This window comes from Caretta caretta, chromosome 4 (genome assembly GCF_965140235.1).
Source record: "Caretta caretta isolate rCarCar2 chromosome 4, rCarCar1.hap1, whole genome shotgun sequence".
Classification (NCBI taxonomy): Eukaryota; Metazoa; Chordata; order Testudines; family Cheloniidae; genus Caretta; species Caretta caretta.
This window is the reverse complement of record NC_134209.1, coordinates 38,265,324-38,278,120: the sequence shown is the minus strand read 5'-3', so window position 1 is coordinate 38,278,120 and position 12,797 is coordinate 38,265,324. Positions and strand designations below refer to the sequence as shown.

General features: G+C 44.0%; 1 protein-coding gene across 6 annotated transcripts in view; it reads left to right on the top strand.

Annotated features, from left to right (window-relative positions):
- EMCN (endomucin) overlaps window positions 1-12,797 on the top strand; it is an 84,412-nt gene that overhangs the window by 12,557 nt on the left and 59,058 nt on the right. Inside the window, exon 2 of one of the 6 annotated variants that reach the window (XR_007356315.2) lies at window positions 9,861-10,060. The exons of the other annotated variants lie outside the window; for them this stretch is intronic. The gene's annotated coding sequence lies outside the window, so the exon portion shown is untranslated. The remainder of the gene's footprint in view (window positions 1-9,860; window positions 10,061-12,797) is intronic. 6 annotated transcript variants of the gene reach the window in all.

The following is a 12,797-nucleotide window of genomic DNA, read 5'->3' as shown; positions in this document are numbered from 1 at the left end:
ACAATGGCTAATTAAAACAAGGAGGAGTCCTTGTGGCCCAAATACATTTGTTAGTCTCTAAAGTGCCACAAGGACTCTTGTTGTTTTTGCTGATACAGACTAACACGGCTACCACTCTGAAACCAATGACTAATTAGTGGACCCAGATAGTCAATATCCATGGTCAGTTAATTCCCCCAGCCGTTTGCCTGCCCCCCGTTACAGATACCAGATATTTTATCCTCTGCATGCATCAATAGCTAAATTGATAACAAATATCTCATTTTTGCTTTCTTTAATATTGGGATGTTCTGTACCTTCTAGTCCTTGTGGCTTTATTCTAAGCATTGTGGGAAAAGATGAACAGGGACTTAATTCAGTATGGAATTAAAGTAATTATGAAAGCAATTTCTATCATTCCCACAGAAGTTCATGTGGGAGTCAGGCTGTATCCGAGGCTCCAAACGCAAATGCTTCTGGAGAAATAGCAGCAGCAGAATGGCAAGTGTGGGTGTGGCTGGAGTGAGTGTATAGCAGATACAGGATATGCTAAAAATACATACATAGTGGGAGCAGCTGCGATGACCCCTTCCTGCATTGTACAGTTAGGCCAAGTTGAATCTTACTCTATTAGAGCTAGCCACAAACCCATGATTTTACTGCATGCTACAGCGACAGTGCATGATAGAAGATAACTACCAGTTGACTCATACTCGGGTTCTCCTTTGTCCCCTTATTTTCATACACAAAATTTACTGATTTGGGGGCAGCAAAACTAGTACTGTAATAAATCTATGACCTAGGACTTCATAGTTGTCACACTGGTATGCATCTTGACCTCCTGGTATTTCAAGGCAATAGAAAGAATAGAATTAAGATCTTTGTGTTCTGAAAGAACAGGCCATCCCCTCTAATGGAGAATCACAATAAGCTGTTAGCAGTATAGAGCCCATGGCAAACAGCTAAGTGGTTCTGATTCCATCCAGTGCTGGGCAGTATTCAACAGTTCTCAGTAATCATTAATTCCTTTCCCTTCACATTCTTAAAATGTTTTAGGATAAAAACTTTGAAAAGCACCTAAGTAATTTAGGGGTCCAAGTCACATTGACTTTCATTTAAGATTTTGAACAATCTGACCCCAGCTATCAAAAGTTGAGTGAGAGATCCCGTTTAGTGGCTATATGACAACTGCATGTAAAACAACGAAGGCAGCTTTATACTTGACTGTACATTTGGCAAACTTTTTAATTGACTAGGATAAGTGCATCAGCATACCAGTCCTATTCCATGTCGTCAACCCTGTACACTACCCCAGAAAAGCAGACTCTGTTAAGAGTAAGTACATTCTGCTTTTCTGGGAAATGTGCAGGGCTGAGTACATTGTGGTAAACAAACTAACTATAATAAAAACAACAAGGAGTCCGATGGCACCTTAAAGACTAACAGATTTATTTGAGCATTAGTTAGTCTTTAAGGTGCCACCGGACTCCTTGTTGTTTTTGTGGTTACAGACTAACACAGCTACCCCTTGATACTTAACTATAATAAAAGATTCTGTTTGTTTTAAAATGTCTGTTTCTTCTTATAGGTTAAGATCTTCTAGGGCTTCCATTTTATCTCCTTAAAAATATGGTCCAGGATTAAACTTGGCAATTAAGGTCTCAACGTAATAGCAATTAAGCATAATTCAGAGTCCTATAGCCTTCTCTCAGCTATTGGGTGAGGTGAGTTGGAAGGGGATCAATATTCCCACTCTTGATTGTTGTGAGGGATAAGCATTTTCAGTTTGTTCTCTCTCTTACTCCTCCAGATAGTGCACAGGAGGAGCCTGAGGCCTTGTCTACACACAAACTTGCACCAGTTAATCAAAACTGTATTTTAAAATTGATTTAGTTAAACCAGCCCAAGTTTGTGGGTAGATCATCCCTTAGTGACTCCTGCAATTCCTCTTCCCTCTCCCTCCCTTCCATCCCCCCAAAAAGGGAGAAGGGAGGGAGATGGTCTGGAGCAGTGGCTCTCATCCTTTGCACACTACTCTACCCCTTTCAGGAGTCTGATTTATCTTTCATTCCCCCAAGTTTTAAGTTCACTTAAAAACTACTTGCTCACAAAATCAGACATAAAAATACAAACGTGTCACAGCCCACTATTACTGAAAAGTTGCTCACTTTCTCATTTTTACCATGTAAATATAAAATAAATCAATTGGAATATAAATTTTGTACTTTTTTAGTGAATAGTACATAGAGCAGTATAAACAAGTCAGTGCCTGTATGAAATTGTAGTTTGTACTGACTTTGCTAGTGCTTTTTATGTAGCCTGTTGTAAAACTAGGCAAATATCTAGATGAGTTGATGTACCCCCTGGAAGACCTCTGTGTACTCCCAGGGTACGCATACCCTGGTTGAGAACCACTGTTTTGGAGGTGTAAATACTTCCAGATCTTTCTAGAACTGGGAGCCTAGCTTCCTGGATGATTGTGAAGTGTTGCCTTTCATTGCTAGTATAAAGCACAGGTAAGGTGTACGGCACTCTGTAATACACAAAAATAGAGAGTGACCCTGCACCACTCAGCATAGTATGAGAGACAAGGTCTATGCAGGGAACACTTTGACCAGATAGCTATACTATACCAGCAAAGTGTTCCTAGTGTAGATGCAGTTTATACTGGTAAAACTCATGCTTTTGCCAGTATAGCTTATCTCAGCTCCAGCCCCAGTGAAAAAAGCTATACTGTACCAGCAAAAGCTCATCTACATTAGGGGCTTTTGCTAACATGGCTATGCCGGCCAGGGACCGCATATCATCACCCCTCTGACAGCTATACTGGCTGAAGTTTGTAGTGTAGAGCTTCCCATAGACACGCCGAATTCATTGGAAATGCAGAGTGGAGATACTGTAGTAGGGATTTTTGATTGGTTTTTGCCTGACTATACAGGGGGATCAGTGAAACTGACTATACTTTGTCAGGGCACAAAGTTTGCAAACTGTACAGCTAGTGACAGAAATGCTTTTTCTTTAGTCCATTAGTTATTTTAAGTGCTATTTATGACCATGGGTAAAAATGTTTAGGCAGAAGTTTGATCTGTAAGCTGATAATTTGCCATTAACTATCTATCTTAAGCCACTGTGCCGGTAGTTATTCACTATTATTCTGTTCATTCTCCTCTATAGTATTTTGTGTAGGAACAGTTTTCTGTGCACTTTGCATATAAATAGCTTTTATGGACTGTTTGTCTGGTGCACAGGGAGTGCTACCCATGTGTTCTGGGAAGGGGAAGAAGGAGAAGTATCAACACAGTGTTTCACTTCCTGCTCCTCTTTGTTCTCTTGTAGAGAAATTGCATCAGGTTCCACTGCTTCCACCCCTTTCTTCCTTTGGTCACTCCCAGCTGTCATGGTAAGAGGCCTCCTCTTCTGTGAGGCTTAGATTCCATCTCAGCAGCACCGTTACCCTCTTTCTCCTTTCGCATTGCAGTAGCTTGGGTTCTGGTTCGGTCCTACTCATTGCCCTTCCTTCCTCCTATTCCCAGCTACTTCTACTCCCTTTGCTTCCCACATCAAAGCAGGGAGCTGCTGACCTACCCTCAACAGGTCATAGTAGGACTGCCTCCTGAGACTCTCTGGCCTTGCTCGCTTCCCTCAAGGCCTGAATGTCCCCCTGCTGTGGGAGTGGATGGCTCCCTCCTTCTTTGCTTCCAGAAGAGGGGTCTGCAACTCTCAGTGTGTTTAAAAACTGAGGTTTAATTTGCCCTTTATGGGGGACAGGGTTTGAAGGGAGGGTGTCTGTTTGGCAAACTGAAATGGGGGGGAGGGCATTGCTTTACGCTGCTCTGCACCTAAGCCTAAAGAGACTGGCACCTCTCCTTGGCTTACACTTTTTAGCCTAGTCTGCACGAGAAAAATGGCCCTTGACAACTTGAAATGGGGCAATTAAACCTCGCCATTGTGAATCTGTTCAGCCTGTCCATATAAGCAGAGGTTCTCTGCCTCTTTCTTGCTGAGGCCCACCGCAACATGCGATAAAAACTCCACGGCCCCTCTGCGCCACAACGACAAAGCCAGGGCCCGTGTTAGGGGGTAGCAAGCAGGCCAATTGCCTGGGGCCCCATGCCACAGGGGCCCCCACGAAGCTACACTGCTCAGGCTTCGGTTTCAGCCCCGGGTGGCAGGGCTCAGGCCCTTGGGCTTCAGTCTCATGTGATGGGGCTTTGGCTTTCTGCCCTGGGCCCAGTGGTGAGCTGGAGCTGGTTCCCACCGGTTCACTAGAACCGGTTGTTAAATTTAGAAGCCCTTTTAGAACCGGTTGTTCCGCGAGGGAGAACCGGTTCTAAAAGGGCTTCTAAATTTAACCGGCCAAAAGTGGCGCCTTAGGCGCCGACTCCACGGGTGCTCCAGGGCTGGAGCACCCACAGGGAAAATTTGGTGGGTGCAGAGCACCCACTGGCAGCTCCCCTCCCCGCCTCACCCCCGGCCCCAGCTCACCTCTGTTCCGCCTCCGCCTCCTCTCCTGAACGCACCCCCTCGCTCTCCTTCTCCGCCCCTCCCCAGACTTCCCGCAAATCAGCTGTTCGCGCGGGAAGCTGGGGCAGGCTGAGAAGCAGGCGGCGGCTTCGTGCTCAGGCCCAGGGAGGAGGTGAGCTGGGGCTGGGGGCGTGAGGAGGGCCACCCACGCCGCAGCAGGTAACCTGGGGGAAAGGGTGGGCGCAGGGGAACCGCTCCCCTCCCCAGCTCACCTCTGCCACCCTCAGGCTGAGTGTGAAGCCGCCGCCTGCTTCTCAGCCCTCCCAGGCTTCCTGCCGAACAGCTGATTCGCAGGAAGTCGGGGGGTGGGACGGAGAAGCAGAGTGGGGCAGTGCGTGCAGGGGAGGAGGTGGAGCGGAAGTGAGCTGGGGCCAGGCGCGGGGCGGGGAGCTGCCAGTGGGTGCTCTGCACCCACCAAATTTTCCCCATGGGTGCTCCAGGCCCGGAGCACCCAGAGAGTTGGCGCCTAAGTCGCCACTTTTGACGTGATCGGTGGGGGGAGAGGTCACTCCCCCTACTCCCCCCCTAGCTACACTCCCCTGCCCCTTGGAGCCAGAGGGACCTGCCGGATGCTTCCTGGGAGCTGCCCCAGGTAAGCAGCGCTGGGACTCCCCATCTTGCCCCCCGGCAGGTCCCTCTGGCTCTTAGGGGTGGGGTGGACATCCACTACGAGACCCTCCTGCCCGGTTCTGTGGGCAGTCAGGGGACAGAGGAGGGGGGTGGATGGGGCAGGGGTCCTGGGGGGGGCGTCAAGGAACATGGGGGGTTGGATGGGGCAGGAGTCCCGGGGGTTGGGGTGGGCAACGACCCCTTCGAGGGGTGAGGAGGGAACCAGTTGTTAAGATTTTGGCAGCTCATCACTGCCTGGGCCCCAGTGAATCTAACGCTGGCCCTGCTTGGAAGATCCCCTGAAGCCTGCTCGCGGCCCCCCAAGGAGCCCCGGATCCCTGGTTGAGAACCGCTACATATAACTACTCCCTCCAGTCACTGCACTGCAGCTTCCAAAACAGAAACCTTGTATGAATAAAATCACAGAAACTGCAGGAGCTCCAAGTGAGAGGAATACAAGAGACGGTGCAGAGTCATCACAGAAAGGATTACACGAGCACGAGGGACTGTGCTGGGAAGCCCCCTTTCAATGGTGTCCCTGCAGCACCAGCACTTTCTATCCACGCTAGTGCTAGAGTGCCAAGGTAGGGTATGCTGGTGATAGGCAAAGGCAATTTCAAACTGGCTGGTCATATTTGTTTACCATTGCAAGCACTTTGGAATGTGTGCATGACTGCTGCACGGGCTTGTGGGAGAAATATAAACAAACTGGGAGGCGGTTTGTCTTTTGCCCGAGGAAATTAACAAATGGCTACATTTAGTGTGACACCTTTTCAGTGTTGCTAACACCCATCATTTTATCACAAGTCTTGCAGTATTTGGTGTTTCTCCAAAAGCTCCTGCCCCTGGGTGCAACACATGCGAACTTCAGCTTTTACGTTTTTTTTAAAAAGTTAGTTTTTAGTCCTCATGGTTACAGAGGAAAGTGAAAGAAAAGGTGAAAATGTGAACCCAAAGGGCTCCAAACACCAGAAGACAACCCCCTTCCCGCACCTGAAGTTTATTACTTTTAAAAACTAATTAATTTTATTCTAATCTTGTGAGTTTTGAATGCCTGGGTTGGCAATAATGATCATACTTGATTTTAAAGAGAAACTTCTAAAGGTAGGTTTAAAAATCTTGATAGTGCATTCTGTTTGGAAGGATTTGGGATACAAATCCTTTTCCCCAGAATTTCTGTGGTGCCCACTGATCTTTCTGATATGTATAGTATGGTATAACAGCGTTTACTCAAACACCACTTAACTGACACACTATGGCTACATTTCAGCATTGTCCTGCAGCATATGTAACTTTCAGGTTACTCCTGGTTAACTGAACCATCATTTCTCTAACTGTTTTCAACGTCTCAGAAATATTTTGAATAACTAGAGTTCTAATCAATGGTATGTTTGTCTGTACCGCACCTAACACAATGGGGCCCTGATGTGGTTGGCTTCTCGGAATTACTGCAATCTAAATGTTAAATAATAATAAGTTACTAATGCTATGCAATCAAGATTGTAATATGAGAGCCTAGTACAGTCCAAAATGTGACTTCTCCATGACCTGTCACCCCTGTTGCTGTTTGACTTTGGCTTAATGGTGTACTTTACAGGAAGCTCAAAAGTATTATAGGGAGGGTTTATACTGAGTTGTTAGTTTTGTACCCAAAGATCAAAAACACTTGCTCTTAAAAGTATCTGGAACTTTTGACCCTGCTGATAACTAGCAGTGAACTGCTCATGGAACTACATGACCCTCTTAATTGCAGTGAGCAACAAAAATCACATCTGATTGAAATGAACTAGTCATGTACAGCGCATTGCCTACTAGAGAGAAGGAGCTAGAAGAATTTCTTTAATGAATTCCACTCCTTGTCATTATCCTGGTTGCCCTTAAAATGTCATTCATTACATACATAGTATTGAAAAGGCTGTAGTAAAATGTGATCAATTTCCACTCCTCCCATTCAACACTCGGTGTATGTCAAAACTGCAATGTAAACCCAGGGTTAGTAGGACCTGAGTTAGCAGACCGTGGGTTTGTTAATTTAGGGCTTGAGCATCTACACTAATTTGTAACCCCAGGTTAGGAATTGTTGAACCCTGGGTCCCAACCTGGAACTCCAACATCTATACTGGGACCAAATCCAACCAACCATATCCCAAACTTCCTTTGTTTGTGGTGCACTGTGGGAAAAATTGACTGTCATCGAACTTCACTGTCCAGAGGACAAAAAGTCAGCCCATGGGATTGTGAGAAACTTTTGGTAGATTCCCAGGGCACTGCGTCGACACTGCAAAGCTTGAACCTTGGGTCCCAGTTTGCTTCATGCTTCAACCCTCTATCCCTGCCTGCATCCGAGCCCTGCATTTGTGTGATTTGTGTGTAGTTGGAAGGAGGGTTAGGTTTGAGCCTGAGTCTGAACCCTGGACTTACACTGCAGTGTAGACATACCCTCATTGTTTGGAATAACTGTACAGGAAAGATGAGAAATCCAAATAGAGGTGTAATTGAAGCGGCAGATTTCCATCATGGCTCCTCTTCTATCATATCATCTGAATCACTCAAGTGCACATTTTCTTTCCAACAATGAACTGTCCACAATTATTATTATCTATATTATTCAATTAAACATGAGGTGTACTGCGAGGAAATTATGCTGAAAAGATTCTGTGATCTGTATTGGCTCAATGAGTACCTTTTGGGTAATATCTTTAGAGATGGCTCTGCACCAAAAACAAGGCTCCAAACAACTCCAGACTTCGGGGAAATGGAGATCAGCCTTGCAATACTGATGACCCATGTATCTGAGCTTGGGTGGGTAGCCTAAGCCTCTGCCAGTGCTACAATGTCCACATGGCTATTTTTAGATCATGCCAAGCCTGCATGAGTCTGTCTGTCTGGGCTGGGTGGCTCGCTGCAGTGTAGACATACATTGATCAGTGAATTTAGAGTAACCTGTGGACATGGAAAACAATTGATCACAGTCCTATTTATAACAGTGCTTAACATATTTGAAGACTTATCAAGTTTCCCTCTTCCCCCCTAAAGGTACCTAGATTTTTTTAACCTGTCTTTATAGATCAGGTTTTCCAAACATTTTCATTTTTGTTGCTTTCCTCTGGACTGTCTACAATTTGTCCAATGTGGAACCCAAAACTGGACACACTACTCCAGCTGAGCTCACCAGTGCTGGCAGGACAATTACCTCCTGTGTCTTATATACAATGCTCTTGTTAATACACCACAGAATATTTGCCTTTTCCGCAATTGCATCATATTGTGGACTCATATTCAATTTGTGATTCACTATAAACCCCAGATCCCTTTCTAAAGTATTACCACCTCACCAGTTATTTCCCATTCTGTAGTTGTGCATTTGATTTTTCCTTCCTAAGTTAAATAATTTGCACTAGTCCTTGTTCAATTTCATCTTCTTGATTTCAGACCAATTCTCAATTTGTCAAGGTCATTTTGAATTCTAATCCTGTTCTCCAAAGTGCTTGCAACCTCTCCCATCTTAGTGTCATCTGAAAATTTTATAAGCATACTCTCCACTTCATTATACAAGTCATTAATGAAAATGTCGAATAATGCTGGACCCAGGACAGACCCCTGTGGGACCTCACTCGTTACATCCTCCCAGTGTGACAGTGAACCATTGATAACTGCTCTTTGAGTGTGGTCTTTTCAACCAGTTGTGCACCCACCTTATTGTGATTTCACCTAGCTCACATATCCCTACAGTTTGCTTATGAGAGTGTGCAAACTAGACTCTGTCAAAAGTTTTACTACAATCAAGGTATATCATGTTTACCTCTTCACCACATCCACTGGGCCAGTAACACTGTAAACCGAAGAAAGTAGTTTGGTTTTGGATGATTTATTCTTGACAAATCCATGTTGGTGGTTATTCTCTCTGTGCTTACAAATTGATCGTTTAATAATTTGTTCTAGTATCTTTCCAAGTATCAAAGTTAGCCTGACTGGTCTATAATTCTGCAGGGTCTCTTTGTTTCCCTTTTTAAAGATAGGTCCTATGTTTGCCCTTCCCCAGTCCTCCATGAGTTCTCAAAGATAATTGCTAATGGATCCGGGATGTCTTCCGCTAATTCTTTAAGTATCGTAGGGTGAATTTTGTCAGGCCCTGCCGACTTGAATACATCTAATTTCTCTAAATACTCTTTAACCTGTTTGTTCCCTACTTTGGCTTGTGTTCCTTCCCCCTTGTTGTTAATATAAATTATGTTAAGTATCTATTCACAATTTATTTTTTTAGTGAAGATTGAAACAAAACGGAGAGAACATTTTTAAGACAATAGGGCGGTAGGTTGAACCCCATACTGGAATTTGTGTTTACTTTATGCTTGTGAAAGTATTTTACTTTCTTATTTTATAATAAGCACATGAAGAAGAAACTTTGTTGATTTACACAACTGTTTATTTCTGCTGAGTTGTTCCATCACTGGATACAATGGTTCCTAACTATTTTTGCAGGAACCCCCTTTGGCTTGTTTTGGCAGATGGGTGTTCCCGTTCCCTTCACATCCCTCTGCATCATGTCCCAACACAGTTCTGTTGCATCTCATTTCCTCTGTTCTTTTGTCTACCTCTCCTGTCCTTCCTCTGTCCTCTTTTACCATCCTGTTATTTCCCCCCTCTTTTCCCCCTCTTTCTGTTCTATTTTTAGTCCTTTTGGCTCTTTCATTATTTTTTGACTCCGCATCCTAGCAGCTCCATCTTCTCTATCCTTTCCTTGACAGACGTTACAAGCTGCTCAGGGACCATGCTATGAACATGCTGCCCAGGCTTGAGAATTCCATAGCCATAGGTCACATGGCTGCATTTAGTGGCAGGGGAACACAAACAAGAGAAGCTTGAGTGAGGAAGTTGCTGCCCTGTAAGCATGAGATGCTCCCACCGCTGGCTATATTAGGGATTACTGCTGACGCGGGGAGGACAGGTAAGCATTTTCAAAGAGCTGACAGGTGCTTACGTACAGCTGTAGGAGCATGCATGCTTGGGGCTATGGTGAATCTGAAGTCAAGCATGAATTCATCCCTCAGGCCAGATCACTCATTTGCATCTGCCTCTTTTGGGTATATAAAAAGTCCAGCAATGGAGTAGTCCTCTGAGGCAAGGGGCTCCCGGTTTCCTTTGGGTCAGGGTCTCATGGTCCAGATTCTTCTGTTTTCAGGGCCTTCCCTAAACTAGATTTCCCCATACCAAGGGTTGACTTTTGTCTTTGGCACTCCCTAGGGAGTGGTATGTGAACACAGCCTCTCCACCAGGTTCCATTCAAGGGCCCAGTGGTAAGCAGCTAAGTCCTGCACCCCAAAGTGCTATACTTCTGCTTCCCTGGATCACTTCCTACCAGCCCCTCTCTTCCCAGTGAATAAAATCATTTATTTGCTGAACTCAAAGATAAAGTCCTTTGGAGAGGTGTGACTTCCTCCTTCAAGGACTTGACCAAATCCTTATAACCAGACCTCAGGAACTCCTGCTGTGCTCCTTCGCAGAAGCTCCGATTGTAAATCTCTTTACCTCCACTGTCTGCCACCTCCTGAGATGCTCTGCTCCCCTTTTAAGCGCCTTCTCCAGCCTGTTCATGTTTTTCAGGTGTGATGGGGCCAGAGCAGCTTTTTAACCCCTTCCTTTCCAGTGTGGGGTTTGTATGCCCCATCACAGATGAGATATAGGTTTTCTGGGCTAGATAGTCTGGGCTAGATACTCCTTTGTTCTATATCAGTGTGGCCATACTTAAATTATAGTCTTAAATCAGTTTGTTACCACTGACACTATCAACACATTAGGGTTCCTATACTCAAAACATGCCAGCTCAGAACCGTGCATACATCTATTTTGTAGCCTCACATGTAAAGTCAAGCTTCCTAGATCCTCTGTCAAGACTGTTCATAAGGACCTAATTCCTTTTTGGCTTTCAGTGAGAAGTACACTATGCACAAGGTCAAACTACTGTTGTGCTAGGCAACTCACTTCACTGATGTATTTTTAATGAACACCAAAATGGTCATCATACGTCTCACTTATTCTTCTAATTGTAGGCATAAATCTAGAAACCAATATTAATAGGGCTAGTTACCTATTTCTCTGTTTTATATAGTCTTTAAACCTGTTTGGATTTTGTATAATTGTATTCAGTTGTCCTCCTACTGAAATTTTTTAAAATAATGGTGGTGTAGCAAAGTGAAATAAATATATCTTGCCACAGTTGCATTTTGTTGACTTCAGCAAGCCTGTTTTATTCACTCATGAGAACATACCACAGCAAGCAACCAGAGAGAGTTTAGATTAGTTATTCAGTATTTTTTAAAAAAACATTGAGGTATGTGATGAACTGTTCTGACCCCACCCAGAAGTTCAGGAGGGAAGGAGTTAACCTGTAATTCTAATTAAACAAGAGACCACAGCTATCTGCCTTTAGTGTGGGGACCTGTAAAGTATCAAGGCAGAGCCAACTGTAGGCAAGCAATGAGTCACCCTAGAAAAGGGATGTGCCATGGGAAGTCAGGGGCTGGGCACTGACTAACTATATTTAGTCAGAGAGAAGGTGGGGTGGAGAGGAACGTGGGCAGGATGAGCTGCTCTGTACATTTGGGAGTTGGCTGAAGCAAGCAACCACTTAAATGTTACTTTAGCTAAAGAAAGCTGGGATTGCATTTGTGTTTAGCACTTAAAGTGGTGGTACACTTTTAATACTAGTGCTGATCTGCAATAAATTGCACAGTGGTATTGTCTAAATTATATACTGATGTGTAGACTTTCTTTTTTTAAATGGCCTTCCCCTGACTGCCATATCCCAAGGGCATCGTGGTAATTTAAGGGTAGTGACTACAATAAATTTTGACTTATAAAAGGGGATCAAGTTTATCATTCTCATTTAGTTTTTATAGTGGGTATATTTTAATATACTGTTTCATCTTTGGATATATCTTTGGATATTACAATATCTTCTGACTGTAATACTTTTTTAATGGTGATTATCTTGTATCACATATAGACCCTTTCCTGGAGATGGATCCCAGGGCATTTTACAAATTATAGTTTCTATATAAATTATTGGACTAATTTTACCATTAGATACAGACTGACAGACACATGCACACACTCCTATTAAGAAAGGCGTGTGTGTGTGTGTGGGCAGAATTTGGCCTTATGTACTGTCATTGAAAGGCAGTCAATTTTTTGGTGAAAAGTGATAAATGTTTCCCAAGCATATTGTAAAACTACACAACATCTTAAGGAGAGGAAAAGAAGAATGTGATATTGAATGAAAGAGGGAATTTCAGGTAGGCAGATTATATCCACCTTGGGATTTGGCCAGAATGCTGAAGTTAAGTTAATATCCTTGCTTTCCTGAAGAGTGCTGTGAGATTTTTCACTACTTAATGTTTTACATCTCATTTGAATGATGATAATTCCAGTAGCATAGTGCCAGTGTGCACCCTACTGGGAAGTTGTTCAAAGAGAAGAGTCCGGCAAATAAAAAGTTTTCTTCTGAATGCTTCCTACCTGGCTTTTCCCAAGGACTCTCATTCAATTACTTGTCTGACCATAATACAAGAAGCCAAGCTTCTACACCCAGAATGGAATTCAGGAAGACAGCCCACTTAGAGCAGATCAGGATATGTCCAGGACTACATATTCAACACCCCGTAGTTAGTTGCTACAATTTTAGT